This window comes from Lactuca virosa, chromosome 5 (genome assembly GCF_052849685.1).
Source record: "Lactuca virosa cultivar CGN04683 chromosome 5, Lactuca_virosa_CGN04683_v6, whole genome shotgun sequence".
Taxonomy (NCBI): Eukaryota; Viridiplantae; Streptophyta; class Magnoliopsida; order Asterales; family Asteraceae; genus Lactuca; species Lactuca virosa.
In genome coordinates this window covers 70,250,697-70,272,172 of record NC_136430.1, presented here as the reverse complement: position 1 = coordinate 70,272,172, position 21,476 = coordinate 70,250,697, and the positions used below count along the sequence as shown (strand labels likewise).

General features: G+C 44.6%; 1 long non-coding RNA gene across 1 annotated transcript; it reads right to left on the bottom strand.

Annotated features, from left to right (window-relative positions):
* Positions 1–1,046: 1,046 nt before the first annotated feature.
* Positions 1,047–2,790, bottom strand: LOC145117681 (uncharacterized). The gene is made up of 2 exons (XR_013712751.1): positions 2,530–2,790; positions 1,047–1,257 (listed from the first exon to the last, which is right to left on the bottom strand). It is a non-coding gene; the product is annotated as an uncharacterized LOC145117681 (long non-coding RNA).
* Positions 2,791–21,476: the final 18,686 nt, after the last annotated feature.

The following is a 21,476-nucleotide window of genomic DNA, read 5'->3' as shown; positions in this document are numbered from 1 at the left end:
CCTTAGTTGACTTACGTATGGCGTACCAAGATCTACGAATAGCATAGATCACCATGCAAATTGATGTGCGCTGAAGAGGTTACGTTGGGCGTAACCTAAGTTACGCACGACGTAACAAGTAGTCCCTTAAAAATTACTTATAAGGTCTTAACTCATTAAGACCTTTCAATTCCAACTCAGATCTGATCTAAAAAGGCACTCTAAACCATAAAGTCTCCAACTTTATGCCTTTTTCATGACAAAAGGGAGCTCAAAACTAAAACCCTAACTTATAATACCCTCTAAAATCCCATAACTCTTGCATAGAAGAATACAAAGGACCAAGCTTGCATTTTTATGTCACTAAACACCCAAAAATGTCTAAAAGGACAGCTCAAATGGTCTAGAGTAGACCATACTCATTAGACCAAGGTTTTTGGGACAAAAATGTCATAAACTTGCAACTTAACATGATCTAACAAAACAATCCTCAAGATTTGAACTTTATACCTACTGAAGATGCACAATGATGTGTAGATTCTGGATCCAAGAGTTTGAGTGCACCACCACTTTTCCAATGATCTTCCTTCACCGCCAAGAACACCAAAATATCACTCAAAAGCTTCAAACTCACACTTCAAGGATTAGGGTTTCGATATAGGGGTTAAGAGGGATGGAGGCTGGTTATAAGGAGGTCCAAGGGGAGTTAATGACCTTAAATATGAGTCACACCCCAAATTTTAGGGTTTCGGGACCAACTCGAGTATGCCCGACATACTCCAAGTGTATGCCTAACGTACTCAGCAAAACACGCGACCCTTATAAGCCTTTACGCCCGACGTACAATCCACGTACGCCTAACGTACTTACCTGGTTTGCAAGGAAAATAAATTTTGGGTTGCAAATTAAAATACCTGAAAATGGGTGTTACATCATCGCCGCTTCATTTTCTCTCATCCCATACAACTGGTGGGTGTCATACCATACTTTTTCTTAATTGAATAAAATTAATAAAAAGAAAAAACTTCACTAATTTAATGTGACATCCCAATTTTCAAAGCCAAAAATTTCATTTTAAATAAGTAACTCATAAATTAGTTTACCAAAAACATTGCCAATGTCATATCAATTTATAAAACTGTAACATCGTGTCTCAAAACCATATCATCAATAGTAATAAAAATCAGAGTACAATCCCAGAAAACTCAATGCGGAAATCATGTGTGAGTGTGATGTGCCGCTACCGCGCCGGCTCCTTCCCCTTCGCTGAAGATGTACCTGAAACAAAACTGAAAACTGTAAGCACGAAGCTTAGTGAGTTCCCCCATCATACCACATACCACATAAAGCCTATCCATCGGTATCTTTCAACCGGTATCAGTCTGGCATATCTGGGAGCTGGACTCCCCTTCGGTATCTTTCAACCGGTAGCCGGGAACTAACCTCCCCTTCGGTATCTTTCAACCGGTAACCGGGAGCTAACCTCCCCTTCGGTATCTTTCAACCGGTAACCGAGAGCTAACCTCCCCTTCAGTATCTTTCAACCGGTAACTGGGGACTATGTCACCCCCTACCACTATCTCATAATAAAATATCATAAGCATACTGATCGCATTATAGCATATCATAATCATAATGCTAGGCATGCATGGGTACTATCTACCCCTTCGGTATCTTTCAACCGGTAACTAGGGCTATCCCACCCCTACCATTATTAACTGGTGGGTGTCGAGACCACCAAATAAAAAAAAAACCTTATTTACGACGACATACAAAAATAAATTGTAGTAGCGGTAATAGGGATCGAATCCACAGGGATTGGTTCGAATCAAATCTATGCATTCAGTTTCTACGAAATAAAAATATAAAATTATATGGGGGGGTTTCAAAATGTTTAATGCGATAAACACTATTTTACAAAAATAACAAAAATGAAAAAAATACAAAATCTATAAAATAAAACGTTCCAATATCGGGATAAATCACAAGTTTAACTATTTGACTAATCATCATAATTTTGTGGTGCAATGGGTTTAATGGATACTAATTTGGCTATAGCAATCTAAGAAGCTTAAGATCACCTAGACTTTTCTTAGTTAATACAATGGTTAGAAAAACTCATAACACATTTTCTTAGTTAAAGTCACAATTTCCATGAAGCATGTAATTAATGAAAATTAACTAGCATTAAGATTTAAAAGTCACCAAATCCAAGAGGAGTCAAAATGTTTCACTACCATATTAGAGAAAATATTTTCATGATTGTGTGAAAGATAAACAATCACAAGAACCATTTGTCACTTGTTAATTTGATGATCTATTACGTAATCAAGAAATTAACCAACTAATTAAACATTCACATATCTAAACTCATGATTAAAGACATATGAACATAAATAGATGTTTTACTAGAAAATATTCTCATAGCATACCATCAAAACCACACAAAACTATTCATAATCAATAATTATTCCATAGATTCACCCAATATTGGAAATAAAAACTAACTACACAAAATAATAATAACAATAAAAAGGATAGAAATTATACCAATACCGATTACGAAACGAAGATGACAAAGCTTCTTGAAATCGTCACTTCTTGTTGCTCTAAAATCTCCATCCATAATCCAAGTATTAATACAAAAGTTAACCTAATCTAATTACAAAGATAAATGACTCATTAGCAAATTATGATTGTAAATCATAATTGCAATGTTCCATAAATAAGAAAAATAAAGGAGGAGTTAACACAGAAGAGAGAGTGAACTCTCCACTTGCGCCGTATCCTCCTCCCTACTGCCGGCGAATTGAAAATGTGATGCAATTACTTCTTTCTACTTGCTGCGTTTTTGCCCTACCCCACATAAGAAAAATGGGCCAATTAAATTGTAATGGGCTACTAAATAAATCACCAAAGTGGACTCACATTGTGATCATGTCGTAACTTTTCTTTTCGGCCCAAATAAAATATGATGATGCCTGTATTTTGGGCTGCATATTGGACTTCATGTGTTGGGCTTTTTGATGCCGGCAGCTTTGTGTCCTGATGTTCACAAGGACAAAAACTATATCAAAACTAGTCCGAATCCATTTCTTTTTGGCGAGGTCGAAGATTGATTAGTTATGAAGACTCCTGTAAATTTTCAGCTCAATCGGACATCGTTTGCCCCTCCGTCTGATCGCTTGAAGAAAGCCGCGCAAAGCTGTCAAAATCCGAAAAATTAATTTATATCACTTTGTTTTTCTTTTCGCTTCCGGATTTTGCTACGTGATTTCAATCTTGGTTGCAAGGCATTCAATGTGGCTTTAACAATGCTCCAAAATACCATCTTGCTTATACAAATCTGCACAAAAATAACTTAAACGAGTAAAAATATTCAAAACAATAAATCTAACGATTTAATGCAAAAAGAATATTAAAAATGCTAAAAGTAAAAGAAACGATTGCTAAAATATATACAAATAATCAAGCTATCACTAACACATGTGTCATAGCATCCTAGAACATAAAGCATATCAGATAACCACATCAGATAATCATCACAAAGACAATCATCTAGCAAACAACTCCTACTAGTGGGCCGGCATTGTGGCCGTAGACCCACTCCTACCGGAAGGTAACTCACCTCAATGTCGCGTGTCTGCACTGATCTCGGTGTGGAAGTCGACTCTCCCCGACTCCTCAATCCCTACACGACAACTCTTCTAAGTTATCAACTCATACTCGTAACCCTTACAAGGGCCACTCAATCCCAGTCAATGTCCAAGTCTAATCTTTGGTCAAAGTCAACATCTAGTTGACTCGACTCGCCGAGTTGGCCCGCCAACTCGTCGAGTCTCCATGACCACAAGAAGTCATAAACCCGTTCCTACCCGTCGAGTCTAGCAAGAGCTCGACGAGTTCGCCTTCAACAACACATCAGACAAATCTTCAACCGACTCGCCGAGTTCGTTCTTGAACTCGTTGAGTTCATCTTCATCCATAAGAAGATGTTCAGTCGATGACTCGCTGAGTTCCTCTTGAACTCGCTGAGTCCGTCTTCATAAGTTGGGAGATTGCCTTGGACTCGCCGAGTCTGTTCATACACTCGCCGAGTCCAATGACTTCCAGGTCCATAATCACGTCCATTCTTTGTTGAGTCATTTTCTAGACTCAACCAGGTTCCTCAAAACAACAAAGGTCGGGAAGCCATTACCCGACTCGCCGAGTCCCAAGAACAACTCGTGGAGTCCACTAAGTCCTTGTTCCATAAACTCGATTTCTGTTGAGCTTATTTCATCCAAAGGGTAGATCTGACCTCTTAGGGTCGATATAACACGTAAAGTCACGAACTTTACGTCCATGCATGGGCCTTTAAGCTCAAAAGGACCAAAAATGAGATCTACAAGATGCATGGGGCTCTCATGCCCATAAAGTTGGCACCTTTATGCCATGAGAACTCTCCAAGGTCCAAGATATGAAGCCATTACTTCTACATTACCCTCTAAACCCGAAATGGCTTAGGAATACCCCAAAGATGTCAAGATTCAAGCCCTAAAGTAGATCTATCAAATAAGAAGTCAAGGTTGGAGCTTTTTACCTCCAACAAGCTGGAAATGCAACCAAATCTCTGGATCTACTGACCTCCTCTTGGATCTCCAAGTATTTCCTTCCTTCTTCAAACTTCAAATCACCAAGAATGCACAAAATGGCTTAAGAGCACACAAACAAGGGCTTAGGGTTTCAATCTAGGGTTCCTCTGATTTAGGAGGGTGACGGAGGCTGGGTTGGGACGAGATAAAGTGTTTAAATAGGGTGCAAACCCCAAATATTAGGGTTTTGTCCAGACAGCTCCTACTCGTCGAGTCGGTCTTCCGACTCGTCGAGTAGGTCACTTAAACCTCCGATCGTCAGTCGAGTCTACTCGACGAGTTGGGCCTCCAACTCGCCGAGTCCCAGAGTAAAATGCAATATTTTCTTTAATTTAAATGCGTACCAGGAATCGGGTGCTACAAATCTCCCCCACTTATTTTAGACTTCGTCCTCGAAGTCTGCTGCTGAATCTGGAAAAGGCTCGGGGTAGTGCTCCCTCATCTCTTCCTCCAGCTCCCAAGTCCATTCCGATCCCTTGCGGTGTTGCCATTTCACCTTCACCAGCTCCACCCTCTTGTTCCTCAGGTCCTTCGACTTCCTATCGAGGATCGCCACTGGCCGCTCGATGTAATTCAGGCTGTCATCCACTTGAATATCCTCCAAGGGTACCACCGCCGAGTCGTCCACCAGGCACTTCCGTAACTGGGAGACATGAAACGTGCTGTGAATCTGACTGATTTCGGCTGGCAGGTCCAGCCTATACGCCACCTTGCCCACCCGGGCTACAACCCTGAAAGGTTCAATGTACCTGGGGCCCAACTTGCCCCGCTTCCTGAATCGGATGACACCATTCCAAGGCGACACCTTCAGGAGGACCATATCCCCGACCTGGAACTCCAGGTCTGATCGGCGCTTGTCGGCGTAACTTTTCTGCCGACTCTGAGCAGTCTGAAGCCTGCTCCTAACCTACTGAATCCTCTCTGTCATCTTGAGCACCACTTCGGTGCTCCCCATGTCCCTCTGTTCGACTTCGCCCCAACATATCGGGGTCCTGCACTTCCTCCCGTACAACATCTCGAATGGAGGACGATCGATACTCGCGTGATAGTTGTTGCTGTAAGAGAACTCAGCTAATAGAAGATAGGTATCCCAGCTACCACCAAAGTCTATAACGCATGCCCGCAGCATATCCTCCAAAGTTTGGATGGTCCGCTCACTCTGACCGTCCGTCTGCGGGTGGAACGCTGTGCTGAAGTGCAGACGAGTACCCAACTCGTCGTGAAACTTCTTCCAGAACCTGGAAGTAAACCGCACGTCTCAGTCCGAAATCACCAAAACTGGCACTCCGTGCCGAGCTACTACCTCTCGGATGTAGATATCGGCCAACTTCTCGGCCGAGATGCTCTCCTGGATCGGTATAAAGTGGGCACTCTTGGTCAACTGATCCACTATGACCCAAATCGAATCCACTCCCCGTTCAGTCCTGCGAAGCTTGGTGATGAAATCCATAGTAATAGCTTCCCATTTCCCCATGGGAATGTCTAGCGGCTGCATCTTGCAGTGTGGCCTCTGGTGCTCGGCCTTGACCTTCCTGCAGTTCAAGCACCGCTCTACGTACCAGGCGACGTCCCGCTTCATGCAGGGCCACCAATAATCGAGTCGAAGATCTCTGTACATCTTCGTCGCCCCGGGATGAATCGAGAATCGGGATTTATGCACCTCCTCCATCAGAACCTGGCGCACACCCCCATGGTAGGGAACCCATACCCTACGATGTAGAGTCAATAATCCTCGGCTGTCATAGTCGAAGGAGGAAACCTGACCCACAATACGCTAGCTCTTCTGATGTTCCTCCTTCATGGCCTCCAGCTGGGACTCTCGGATCTGCTCCAAAAGCGGAGTCACTACGGTCATCCTCATGCAGATGTCCCTGATCGGCGCTGCCTTGCGGCTAAGCGCATCGGCCACGACATTGGCCTTCCCCGGGTGGTAAAGGATCTCACAATCATAATCCTTCGCCACGTCTAACCACCGACGCTGCCTCATGTTTAGATTCGGCTGATCCATGAGGTACCTCAAACTCTTGTGGTCTGTGTAGATGGTACAACGGACCCCATAGAGGTAGTGTCGCTAAATCTTGAGGGCGAATGTCACACCCCCGAACCGTCAGAACGGACGGCGGAAACGTCCGGGGGCGGGTGACATCATACGTAGTATCACAACAATCGTATCATAGCAATCAAAGTAAACACAACCATTACATTATAATATGAATATTTACATCTGTTTGAAAACATAGTTTGTACATGTCAGCATATAACAAAAGTAAAAGATAAAGACGAGACTCCAAGATGCTCCGTCTTCTCCAAAAGCTGGCAAGAGTACCTGTCTATTGTTGCCCTGAGAATACAAGCGGTTTTAAAGAGTATTAGCATAAAGCTGGTGAGTTCATAAGTGTTTAGTTCTGGTGAAAGATGTTTCTTTGATCCTTTGAAAAGTGTTTCCCAAGAAAATCCTATATTTTCTTATGAAAGATGTTTGATTATCCATTAGTTATTTGTTAAACAGTCCGTTTATGAGAAGTTGAGTTATCCCGGGGAAAATCCTATATTTTCCTTAAGTTTGATGGTTGGTTATATGTTCTTGTCTGAGGTGTACAAGTATCTACCATACTTGTATCGTTAGACGTAGTTTTCTTGAAAAACCATGTTTGTTCCCTGTGAGGTGTATTAGCCTTATTACCTAAATAAAACTAATAAACAAGTGGTGAACTAAATCCTAAGGGTGTTATTAATACCTTCTAGTAATCGAATCGGTTATTACTTTGAGGTTAGTTCACTTGATTCATTATTACAAAAGTAAATTCATGTTATCTGGGTTGTGGGTGTCATAACCGTACTTAAACTTGATATGGCACGTAACGGGGCCAGTATCATTTTATGACTTTGTCACCACAGGCATGTATGCCTAACTGTAGCTAGCAGTTTAGGTGCGGGATAGTCAGTCCCGTATAGATCTATACACAACAGTCACGCTCTCCCTACAAGAGATTCTGGTTACAAGTGCTAGTCCTACACTCTCGAATTCGGTGGGGAGTGTTACAAAGGACGTGTCCCCAACTTTAGACTAACAATTTACAAGTAATAATACTAAAAATCATGTTTATAATTTGCATGATATACATTTTACGAAATGTTTCACGAGTTCATTACTTTAGTTTGAAAACTGTTTCTACGAGTTGATTTCTTAATCGTTTGGTAAAACTGTTTTCTGTGTTTAAAAGCATGCTGAGAGTATAATTATCTTATACAAAATAATATACTTTGAGCACAAGTTTCCTTGTACTTTTGCTTGTATTCCCCCCCTGAAAACATGAAAAACTCGGAAAAAGCGTAGGGGTATGAACTCACAGTTGGTCGGATGCGAAGGATTGAACTGGACGATCCTTGAGTTGGTGTAAGTCGCACTTAACGGAGTCCTAATATCAAATAAATACATATATATGTATCTAAGTTAGCGATTTCGTTAGATAAAGTGTTAGATAAACACTTGTTTTTGGTTAAGGAATGTTACCGGGACTTGGTTGAATTGAGAAAACAGGCTTTTCCCCACGAAAGAGCTGTTTATGGTTGTGACTGGAGTTTACGGTCGACAGACCGTGAGCAGGGTGTACGGTCGACAGACCGTGAACAGAGTTTATGGTCTATGAAGATTGTTGAGTTTACGGTCTATGAAGATTGGTGAATTTACGGTCGCAATGGGTTTACGGTTTATGAAGATTGACCGTAAACTCAAGAACAAGACTGTTTGTTTTCGACGAAAAGGTGTTCCAGAGGCTCCCAAACGGCCCCAAATGACGATTTCCGACGTTTTTTGGGTGAAAAGAGGGCTTTTTGGTGTTTACGGTCAAGAGAGTTAGAGAGAGAGAAAGGGGGTGTTTCCGGTCAAGAAGGTTCAAATGAGGGTGGGGGTACAGTATTTATAGACTGGGGGTTTGGTCGGTGGTGGGGTCCACCTGGCACCGACCGTAAACGGGTTTACGGTCCGACCGTAAACTCGTCCGGACCGTGAACTCGGAGATTTTCGAGATAGTTTCGAGTTTTTCGCGTGATTTCTGGTTTATTCCGACTCGTATAAAATACGTATTATTTAATTAAAATTTAAGGTCCTCCCCAAACTAAGAAATTCGATGGAATTTAATAAAACCCAAATTTTATTAACGGAAACGGGGTAAGAATAAGGAAAAAGTTTCGGGTTGTCACATCATCCCCCCGTTAGAGGGAATTTCGTCCCGAAATTTGAACATAGAATACAAATCATGAATTAGGAAAGAGATGTCGATACTTCTGTTTCATTAGATCTTCGCGCTCCCAAGTGAATTCAGGTCCCCGCTTGGCATTCCAGCGAACCTTCACTATCGGGATGCGACTTTGTTTCGTTCGTTTGATCTCTCTATCCATGATTTCGACCGGTTCTTCCACGAAGTTTAGGTTCTCGTTGATTTCAATCTTATCGAGAGGAATCACAAGTGTCTCATCGGACAGACACTTCTTTAGGTTCGAGACGTGGAAGACAGGATGAATGTTGCTAAGTTCTTGAGGTAAACGAAGTTTGTAGGCTACGGGACCGATCCGAGCGAGAATCTCGAACGGTCCAATGTATCTTGGATTTAGCTTTCCACGCTTTCCAAAGTGTATCATGCCTTTCCAGGGTGAGACCTTTAACAGGACACAGTCTCCAACCTGGAACTCCAAGGGTTTTCGTCGTTTATCGGCGTAGCTCTTTTGTCGATCTCTCGAAGCTTTTAGTCGTTCCCGGATTTGTACGATCTTTTCTGTGGTTTCGCGGATGATCTCTGGGCCAGTGAGAGTGCTGTCAGGGACTTGCCCTTTAGCTAGCTGCGTGTCGCCCACCTCAGCCCAGCACAGAGGGGATCTGCACTTGCGGCCATAGAGGGCTTCGAAAGGCGCAGCCTTGATGCTGGTATGGTAACTGTTGTTGTAGGAAAACTCGACCAAGGGCAAATGAGTGTCCCATGATTTTCCGAAGTCAATGACACATGCTCTCAACATGTCTTCCAAGGTCTGGATGGTTCTCTCACTCTGCCCATCTGTCTGAGGATGGTAAGTTGTACTCATATCCAGCTTAGTTCCAAGAGCTTTCTGCAGGGACTGCCAAAATCTCGAGGTGAATCTGCTATCTCGATCGGAGATAATGGACACAGGCACACCATGCAGTCGAACTATCTCTTGGATGTAGATTCGTGTGAGTCTATCCATTTTGAAGCTTTCCTTGATTGGCAGGAAGTGGGCGGATTTAGTCAGTCGGTCAACAATTATCCAGATGGCGTCGTGCCCACTCGGAGACTTGGGTAATTTGGTGATAAAATCCATAATAATTCTCTCCCACTTCCACTCAGGTATCTCCGGCAGGTGGAGTAGACCTGAGGGCTTCTGATATTCGACCTTCACCTTGGCGCAAGTCAGGCACTTGCCCACGAAGGTAGCGATCTCTGCTTTCGTGTTCGGCCACCAATACAGTTTCTTGAGATCGAGGTACATCTTGTCCGAACCTGGATGAATGGAGTATCTGGTCTTGTGATCTTCGTTCATGACAACCTCTCTGTAACCACGGAACTTTGGGGTCCAGATCCGGTCCATGAAATAATAGACTCCGTCTCCCTTGATCTCTAGGTTCTTTTCCATTCCTCTCAAGGCTTCACCCGGCATGCTCTCTGGTTTTAAGGCTTCCAGCTGAGCCTCCTTGATTTGCGCGGATAAATGAGAATGGATAGTCATGGTCAGTGCCTTCACTCTACGACTTGAGTACTCCTTCCGGCTGAGGGCATCTGCCACCACATTGGCCTTGCCAGGATGGTAGCGGATTTCGCACTCGTAATCGCTGAGTAGCTCAACCCATCGTCGTTGTCTCATGTTCAACTCCTTCTGGTCGAAAATATGCTGTAGGATTTTATGGTCGGTGAAGACAGTGCACTTGGTTCCGTAGAGATAATATCTCCATATCTTCAATGCGAAGACCACTGCTCCCAATTCCAGGTCGTGCGTTGTGTAGTTGACTTCGTGTGCCTTCAGCTGTCTTGAGGCATAAGCAATGACCTTTCCCCGCTGCATGAGCATACAGCCTAGGCCCTGATTGGATGCATCACAGTAGACAACGAAGTCCTCCGTCCCTTCGGGCAGAGACAAGATAGGTGCGCTGCATAGGGCCCGCTTCAACGTTTGGAACGTAGTGTCTTGCTTTTCACTCCAACAAAAAGGGTACGCCTTTCTGAGTCAGAGTGGTTAAGGGTTTGGCAATTCTGGATAAATCTGCGATAATAGCCAGCGAGGCCCAAGAATTGACGGATTTCTGTGGACATCTTCGGTGCTGACCAGTTCTCTATCACTTTGATTTTGGAGGGGTCCACGTGTATGCCTTCCTCGCTTACCACGTGACCTAAGAAGGTTACTTTTCGAATCCAGAATTCGCACTTGGAGAATTTCGCGTACAGCTTCTCCGTCCTTAGAGTTTCCAGTACCGATCTCAAGTGTTGTCGGTGATCTTCCTCACTTCTGGAATAGACAAGTATATCGTCGATGAACACGATTACGAACTTGTCCAAGAAAGAACGGCACACCCGTTTCATCAGGTCCATGAATACCGCCGATGCATTGGTTAGACCGAAGGGAATTACTACAAATTCGTAGTGACCATACCGAGTCCGAAATGTTGTCTTAGAAACATCACTCTCATGGACTCGCAGCTGATGGTACCCTGATCTTAGGTCTATTTTAGAGAAGTAGCTGGCTCCTTGAAGTTGATCGAAGAGGTCGTCGATTCGAGGAAGAGGGTAACGGTTTTTGACAGTGAGCTTGTTCAGTTCACAATAATCAATGCACATCCGAAAGGATCCATCCTTCTTTTTCACGAACAAGATCGGGGCTCCCCAGGGTGAGGAACTCGGTCTGATGAATCCTTTGCTGAGCAGCTCATTGAGCTGACTGGATAACTCTTGCATTTCTGCTGGTGCTAGGCGATATGGGGATTTGGCTACGTGGGTAGCTCTGGGGATTAAGTCGATGCGAAACTCGACTTGGCGCTCGGGAGGGATTCCCGGGAGCTCTTCGGGAAAGACATCAGGAAAGTTGCAGACTTCGCCACGTCTAACCATCGACGCTGCCTCATGTTCATATTCGGCTGATCCATGAGGTACCTCAAACTCTTGTGGTCTGTGTAGATGGTACAACGGACCCCATAGAGGTAGTGTCGCTAAATCTTGAGGCGAATGTCACACTTCCGAACCGTCAGAACGGACGGCGGAAACGTCCGGGGGCGGGTGACGTCATACGTAGTATCACAACAATCGTATCATAGCAATCAAATTAAACACAACCATTACATTATAATATGAATATTTACATCTGTTTGAAAACATAGTTTGTACATGTCAGCATATAACAAAAGTAAAAGATAAAGACGAGACTCCAAGATGCTCCGTCTTCTCCAAAAGCTGGCAAGAGTACCTGTCTATTGTTGCCCTGAGAATACAAGCGGTTTTAAAGAATATCAGCATAAAGCTGGTGAGTTCATAAGTGTTTAGTTCTGGTGAAAGATGTTTCTTTGATCCTTTGAAAAGTGTTTCCCAAGAAAATCCTATATTTTCTTATGAAAGATGTTTGATTATCCATTAGTTATTTGTTAAACAGTCCGTTTATGAGAAGTTGAGTTATCCCGGGGAAAATCCTATATTTTCCTTAAGTTTGATGGTTGGTTATCTGTTCTTGTCTGAGGTGTACAAGTATCTACCATACTTGTATCGTTAGACGTAGTTTTCTTGAAAAACCCTGTTTGTTCCCTGTGAGGTGTATTAGCCTTATTAAATAAAACTAATAAACAAGTGGTGAACTAAATCCTAAGGGTGTTATTAATACCCTCTAGTAATCGAATCGGTTATTACTTTGAGGTTAGTTCACTTGATTCATTATTACAAAAGTAAATTCCTGTTATCTGGGTTGTGGGTGTCATAACCGTACTTAAACTTGATATGGCACGTAACGGGGCCAATATCCTTTTATGACTTTGTCACCACAGGCATGTATGCCTAACTGTAGCTAGCAGTTTAGGTGCGGGATAGTCAGTCCCGTATAGATCTATACACAACAGTCACGCTCTCCCTACAAGAGATTCTGGTTACAAGTGCTAGTCCTACACTCTCGAATTCGATGGGGAGTGTTATAAAGGACGTGTCCCCAACTTTAGACTAACAATTTACAAGTAATAATACTAAAAATCCTGTTTATAATTTGCATGATATACATTTTACGAAATGTTTCACGAGTTCATTACTTTAGTTTGAAAACTGTTTCTACGAGTTGATTTCTTAATCGTTTGGTAAAACTGTTTTCTGTGTTTAAAAGCATGCTGAGAGTATAATTATCTTATACAAAATAATATACTTTGAGCACAAGTTTCCTTATACTTTTGCTTGTATTCCCCCCTTGAAAACATGAAAAACTCGGAAAAAGCGTAGGGGTATGAACTCACAGTTGGTCGGATGCGAAGGATTGAACTGGACGATCCTTGAGTTGGTGTACGTCGCACTTAACGGAGTCCTAATATCAAATAAATACATATATATATATATATATGTATCTAAATTAGCGATTTCGTTAGATAAAGTGTTAGATAAACACTTGTTTTTGGTTAAGGAATGTTACCGGGACTTGGTTGAATTGAGAAAAAAGGCTTTTCCCCACGAAAGAGTTGTTTATGGTCGTGACTGGAGTTTACGGTCGACAGACCGTGAACAGAGTTTACGGTCTATGAAGATTGCTGAGTTTACGGTCTATGAAGATTGGCGAGTTTACGGTCGCAACGGGTTTACGGTCTATGAAGATTGACCGTAAACTCAAGAACAAGAGTGTTTGTTTTCGACGAAAAAGTGTTCCAGAGGCTCCCAAACGGCCCCAAATGACGATTTCCGGTGTTTTTTGGGTGAAAAGAGGGCTTTTTGGTGTTTACGGTCAAGAGAGTTAGAGAGAGAGAAAAGGGGTGTTTCCGGTCAAGAAGGTTCAAATGAGGGTGGGGGTCCAGTATTTATAGGCTGGGGGTTTGGTCGGTGGTGGGGTCCACCTGGCACCGACCGTAAACGGGTTTACGGTCCGACCGTAAACTCGTCCGGACCGTGAACTCGGAGATTTTCGAGATAGTTTTGAGTTTTTTCGCGTGATTTCCGGTTTATTCCGACTCGTATAAAATACGTATTATTTAATTAAAATTTAAGGTCCTCCCCAAACTAAGAAATTCGACGGGATTTAATAAAACCCAAATTTTATTAACGGAAACGGGGTAAGAATAACGGAAAAAGTTTCGGGTTGTCACAGCGAAGACGACCGCCCCCAACTCCAAATCATGTGTCGGGTAGTTCGCCTCGTGAGGCTTCAGTTGCCTCGAGGCGTAGGCGATGACATGCTCTCGTTGCATCAGTACTGCGCCCAAACCTGAGATGGACGCATCACAGTATACTACAAAATCCTCCACGCCCTTTGGCAGGGCGATGATCGGCGCCTCGCACAGTCTCTGCCTCAATGTCTCAAACGCTGCCTGCTGCTCAGGCCCCCAATGAAAAACAACGGCTTTCTTCGTCAGCCGGGTCAGAGGTATGGCTTTCTTGGAGAAATCCTGAATAAATCTCCGATAATAGCCTGCCAATCCGAGGAAACTCCGAATCTTAGATGGAGACTTCGGAACCTCCCATCTCATCACGGCCTCTACTTTGGCCGGGTCCACCAATATCCCGTTCTGGTTGACAAGGTGCCCAAGAAACTGCACCTCGCGCAACCAGAACTCGCACTTGGAGAACTTGGCATACAAGATCACCCTCCTCAAGGTATCCAAAACCTCTCGTAGATGCTCCTCATGCTGCTCCTGCGTCTTGGAGTAAACCAAGATGTCATCAATGAAAACTATCACAGACCAATCCAACATCGGTCTGCATACGCGGTTCATGAGGTCCATGAACGCGGCAGGAGCATTGGTGAGCCCGAAGGGCATCACCACGAACTCGTAGTGGCCATAGCGAGTCCGAAAAGCAGTCTTCTGTATATCCTCATCTTTGACCCTCATCTGATGGTAGCCTGACCGCAAGTCTATCTTGGAAAACCAAGATGCTCCCTGAAGCTGGTCAAACAAGTCATCTATCCTCGAGAGTGGGTAACGGTTCTTCACTGTTACCTTGTTCAGCTCCCGGTAATCTATGCACATGTGATGCGACCCGTCCTTCTTCTTGACAAACAGGATCGGGGCTCCCCAAGGCGAACTACTCGGCCTAATAAATCCCTTGTCTAACAGCTCCTGCAGCTGCGTAGACAACTCCTGCATCTCGGGAGGATCCAACCGATATGGCGCCTTGGCTATCGGAGCCGCACCAGGGACTAGGTTGATCCTAAACTCCACCTGTCGCTCCGGAGGTATCCCAGGCAGCTCCTCTGGGAACACATCCGCGTAATCTCGCACCATGGGTACATCGCTCACCGACGCCTTGCCCGCCTCTCGGGTATCCATAACATAGGCGACATACCCAGCGCAGACCTGCTGAAGGTAGCGCCTAGCCCTCGCTGCTGAACATAGTGCTAGTCCGCGCTGTGGCCTCTCGCCCTGAATCACTAGCTCTCCCCCACTCGGGGTCCTGATCCGAACCAACTCCTGCGCGCAGTTAATCACTGCCCCGTTGGGGCTCAACCAATCCATGCCTATAATCACCTTGTTCCCACGCAACGGAATGGGAACCAAGTCTACCAAATAACGCTCCTCGAACAACCTCAAAACACAATCCCTGAAAATCGTCGATGCTCGCACTGATCAATCGTCCGCAATCTCGACCTCTAGAGGGAAATCCAACATGCCTGAAGACTCAGGGAATCTCTTGCTAAGCGCAAGAGAGACAAATGATCGGGCAGCACCCGAATCAAACAACATCTGAAGTGGAATACCGTTCACATGGAACGATCTTAAACATGCAACATATCAATATCATAAACAACATATAATAAAAGCTAGGGAGGAGAAATCGTACCCGTCACCACATCGGGTGCGGCGCGTGCCTTCTCGGTAGTCAACTGGAAGGCTCGGCTCCTCACCACTGGAGCCTCTGTCTTGCCCTGCCGACCATCAGTGATCCGCAGGGTCACTGGAGCTGGCGCCTTCACTGGCGTTGCTGCTGTCAACCGAGGGCAATTGGCCTTTTTATGGCCCTTCTGATTGCAATGAAAGCAAATCAGGTCTGATGTCTGAAAGGTGGGGGCAGGGGAATTACAATCCCTACCAAAGTGCCCAGCCTTGTCGCACTTATAGCAGCCTGATCCCGACCCAGTGCGGCAAACCCCCTCATGTGACCTGCCGCATTTCCCACAGCGGCCCCGACCCTGCTGGCCCTTTGACCTAGAGTCGAATCCCTTGGGGTTCTTCCCCGAAGCCCCAGCAACCTGTCCCTCCTCCGCCTTCCTCTTCCTGAGGTGCTCCAAGTCTATCTCCCTCTCCCTCGCCCTGGCAATCATGGAATCCAGGGTCGGGCATGCCGAGAAGCTGACATGCTCCCGGATGTCTGCCCTCAACATATCATGATAGCGGGTTTTCCACATCTCCTCGTCTCCCGCATACTGGGGCACCAACAACGCCCTCTCCCGGAACTTGGCGGTAATCTCCGCCACTGACTCCGTCGTCTGCCTCATATCTAGAAACTCCCTGGCCAGCTGTTGAAGCTCTACAGCTGGCGCAAACTCAGACCTGAACCTGGTCACAAAGTCCGACCAAGTCATAGCCTCAATCGCCGAGGCTCCTAACAAGTCACCAACCGACTCCCACCAATCCCTGGCCCGGTCTCTCAAACAACCTGCATCATATCGCACCTTCGACCCCTCAGGGCAGAAGCTCGTCAACTGTGCAGACTCAATGTCTATAATCCATCTCCTGGATGCGATGGGGTCCTTAGCCCCATGGAAATCCAGCGCACCTGTAACATCCCAAAAATCGGGTCTAAAAATTTCTTTTAAAAACATTACTAATTCATAGTGTTAAGTCATTCAACATACTAAAAGGGTTTATACGACAAATCATAGTTTCATTTCCAAAACACTTGTTTAATTATCAGAGTAAACATCCCAGGCTAACTTGTCATGGTGTGTGCACTGCAACCCTCCCGAGCTCCTCTTCTGAAAACTGAATACCTGAAACCAAAACTGAAAACCGTAAGCACGAAGCTTAGTGAGTTCCCCAACCTACCGCATACCATACATATCTACTGATCCATACATGCCATACATAATACTGAGCACATAACCACATACTGGGCTCCCGCCCGCTGTATTGGGCCTCGCCCGCTATCGGACCCCGTCCGCCACCAGGCCCCGCCTGGCTTCGAGCCCCGCTCGGCGTACAGATCTGTTTTCCTCTGGCCCCGCCTGTCTCCGGGCCCCGCCTGCTAACATATACTAGCATACAATCATATCACAACACATAACTAACATACTCTACTGGATTATTGTGCTAAGGCCTCGCCTATCTTGGGCATCGCCCCTGTCCTGCTACTGATGAATCATGGAACCCCGTCCACGCTCCTACTGATAGCGAGATACGGGCCCAACCCACACTCACTCTTTTCCTAACTTGGGCCTCGCCCCTGCTCTGCTGCTAATGAGGTATGGAACACCGTCCACACTCTGCTATTGGTGAGATACGGGACCTTGCCCACACTCACCTCCCTACCAGGCACATACATGTATCACACAGACAACAAGTATAACTACCATACAAACCATTCCTTGGGCACCCGCCCGCTAACATTGGACCTTAGTCCCGAATGTCATACTAGCATACTGTGCCTAGGGCTAACCCCTGGGTCTTCCTACTCATAACTATATGGGCCGACATTGTGGCCGTAGACCCATTCACACAAAGGGAAACTCACCTCCTACTGCTGAAGCTGAACCACGAAAGCACAATCCCGAATTACTGCTCCAAACTCCAACACCTAAAGCCATCAATGAACCATTGACATAAATATCCAAATTACCATAATACCCTTGAAGTCAATCGGTCAAAGTCAAAGTCCTGGCCAAAGTCAACCTTCCTGATTGACTCTACTCGCCGAGTCAACCCATAGACTCGCCGAGTTCTTAAACTCAGAAACTCTCATAATACGACTCAACTCGCTGAGTCACCCCAAGACTCGTCGAGTTCAACGATCTCTGAGTCCCATCCTGTCCAACTCACTGAGTCACCACTCAACTCACTAATTTGTGCCTTAACCATAAGAGGTTGGGGGGTCTGCGACCTGACTCGTCGAGTCCACGACAATCTTCAACAGACTCGCCGAGTTGTTCTTCCAACTCGTCGAGTCCCTGCCCATCATCATACAACTCGCCGAGTCCACCCATGTGACTCGTCGAGTCTCTTCAGTCCTTAATCCATACAGTGGCTTTTCGAGCCATGCAGGGGCTCCAACCCATAGATCCACTCTTCTAAAGTCTAACCCCCACGTAAAGTTGCAAACTTTACGTGAAACCAAGGAGCTAAAGGCACATAACACTCTAGGGCTAGGGTTTAAGACAAAGGGGCTTCACCAACAATTCATTGACTGCTGCTTTAAGACATTCTGGACCATCACAACCCTAGATCTGAAGTAGCAACCTCATATCTAAGCCACAAACCCGAAATAGATCTCAATCTTACCAAAATAGCCCCAAAATCTCATTCAAGAATAGATCTAGATGCAAAAAGGGTGAAGGTAACTGCTTATTACCTCCAAGATGACCTCCTACTGAAGAATAATCCAAATCTCTGTAAATCCCCTTGATCCAAGCTTCTTGATCTTCAAGATCTCTTCACAAAAACCACTTATCTAAGCTCCAAATTGCTCCCAAGGACTCTCACTCACGATTTAGGGTTTCTGGATCTCAAAAGGGTGGTAAAGAGGCTGGGGAAGGGATATGATGTTCTTTATATAGGGTGCAAACCCTAAGATTAGGGTTTTTCTCGCCCAGACCAGACTCGCCGAGTCCACTTGCCGACTCGCCGAGTCGGTCACTTACTCTATGACCCGGATCCCGCTCCGACTCGTCGAGTTCTTCCCTGGACTCGACGAGTTGACCCCTTTGACTTAGGGTTTTCCTTTCCTTTCTTGGCCTTTCTGATTCTGGGTGTTACAGCACCACTGTGTGACATCCCCATTTTCACGGCCAGAAAAGACCGATTTTGTTTATGCTTTATAAAAATCAGAGTACTTCCTTTAATAAAAATGTTGCAGAATTTGTTCCCAGAAAAACGTGGTAAATGCATTATCAAAGCATTTCCGAAGAAATGTATCTTTATTCATTTTAAAACCTTGGGATGTCATTGTCAATACAGGAACATAAGCATAAACAAAACTTACATTTATTTACACTAGTGATCTACATCCCTTTTAAATCTCTCAGTGCAATGTAACTTCATATCGACACCTGTGATACAAATAAACTGAGTGGGTCAGGTTGGGAAACCTGGTGAGTACATAGGGTTTTCAACCCACAATAATATAATTATTATGTTTAATCATCAAACAATTAACCCAATTACCCATCCCCATTATCTTCTTTACTCTTAAGGATCTACCCTAAGAATCAGCTATTCCTCGTTCATTCATTCCTAAGGATTATCCTAAGGAATAGGCACGAAATCCATTGTTGCTAATGACATATCTGTCAAGCACAACTGCTAATATTATCACTTAGGCGCATCTGCCAGAATTGTGACATTCTTTATGGGGTGCATCTGCCGGTATTGTCCTTTAGGCGCATCTGTCGGGGTTATGAGGTTCTCTATTAGGCGCTTCTGCCGGTAGAGTCCTTTAGGCGCATCTGCGAGGGTTATCTCGTTTATTGACAGTATCATTTTCGAGAGTCCACTCGCAATACATGTCAATGGGTTTTTAGAGTACACCGGTGAACACATCGTTCACAACACCTACAGGTTGCGAGCCTGCTAGTGTTCCACTGGACTGTCTAGAATAGTCTGTGGTTGTCATCCATACTCTGCTAGATGACGGGGCCAACATTTGGAAAAAGGCTTCTCACATCGTCCACCTCTCACCCTTACCTCATGGTCTATATTACCTCTCAACTTATCGTCCAACTCATATTTTATCTACTCATGTTTTACCCAACATATTATGTAGATATAAATACATATACAGTTTAAATCATATAAAACTTGTATAAAATCGTTCATCCATCATAGATAGAAAGTATACAGGTAATATGCACACATAGCACGTAGTTTATATAAAATACTTCATATATATGTGTAAGATGAAAGTAAATATGCACTCACCTGAAAGGTGGTGACTCGGAACTCGGACAACGCTTCGTTATCTCAAAACAATTTTCCCTTGACAAAACCTAGTATCAATACCACTAGGGTTTAGTCTAACGTTAACCGAGACTAATTAATAGTCTAGCTATTATTATTATTATATAAGCGTTAAACAACACTATATAACTCATAATAATAGCCCAAACAATTATTATAAGGTCATAATAACATTACTATATTAAAACATAAGCTATACTAAAGATAGGTTAGGCGTAGCGCACTTACAGCAGGTTTTTCTCAAAAACCGGGCTTCGCCGGAGCAGCGTTCCCAAGCCGAAAGGCTCCTTTCTCGGGACTCCGGGAGCCTCGGGGCTTCCTTCGGGTGCTAGGGAGGTTCCCTAGGCTTTTTGGGGGGTTTAGGGGCTAGAGAGAGGTTCTAGAGAGAGAAAGTGGAAGAGGAAAGGTGTGAAAATGAATGGAACCCGGCACCTCTATTTATAGGCTGAATTCCTGATGGACTCGCCGAGTCGGTTCACTGACTCGCCGAGTCGGTGCCACGTGTCATCACCTGATGGCTTTTCTTGGGGAGAAAGCCTTGGCCCATATTCAACCACGTCACCCCTTTTGCAACAGCACCCTGCCTACTTCTAAACCCGTAACTTTCGTATACGAGCTCCGTTTTCGACGTTCTTTTTTTCCACGCGTAGGTAAAAACAATATCTACAACTTTCATTTAGTCTTCGTCGGCTAATTCTAGACCGATCTTAAATTTAACAGTAGGATGAGATTAGACTGTTAAATGACCACGAAGAATTCGTAACTCCTTCATACGGACTCCGTTTTCGTCTGTCTTTTTACCGTTGAGTTCCTATTAATGAGATCTTCAACTCTCATTTAGGTTGAGTAAGCCAAAAACCGCTCAAACTAAAATTCGAGTTTCGGGCCGTGCACTGTTATGCAAAATCTTAGAAAATTCATAACTTCCTCATACGAAGTCAGATTTGGGCGTTCTTTTTATGGATGTTCTCGGTTTAACATATACTAGAACTTTTGTTTAGATAAATAAGGCTAAAAAGTCCTCTATTGTAAATTCACTATTTACGTCTCCCGGTGTCGTGCCGGTTTTGCCGAAAAACTTCGACGGGCCATAACTTCTTCGTTATAACTCGGATTTCGGCGTTCTTTATATGTACGAAACCCTTGAGACATATTCTACAACTTGGCTAAATAATCTTTTGTCGAAAAGTCGTTTTCGACCCCTATTATCTCTAAATTGACTAGCCCGGATCTACGGGCGTTACACACTGCTCCTGAAGTCCTTGAAGGACAGTGTGCGTGATCCTGACTGACTGGATGCCATATCGCTCCTGAACGCCCTGAGGCGATCCTCCATAAACTCAATGATTCCTTCCTTGATCGACCCGAAAATCACCGGGGTCGACTCAAGGATACCTCTCGTGATCTCAGAAGCAATGAACTCACGTAGTCCCCCATCAACTGGCTCGGTACCTGCTTCCGAACCTGATCCTGAACCGGATCCTGACCCTGAACCTCCTCCTCCGTGACGTGTGATCATC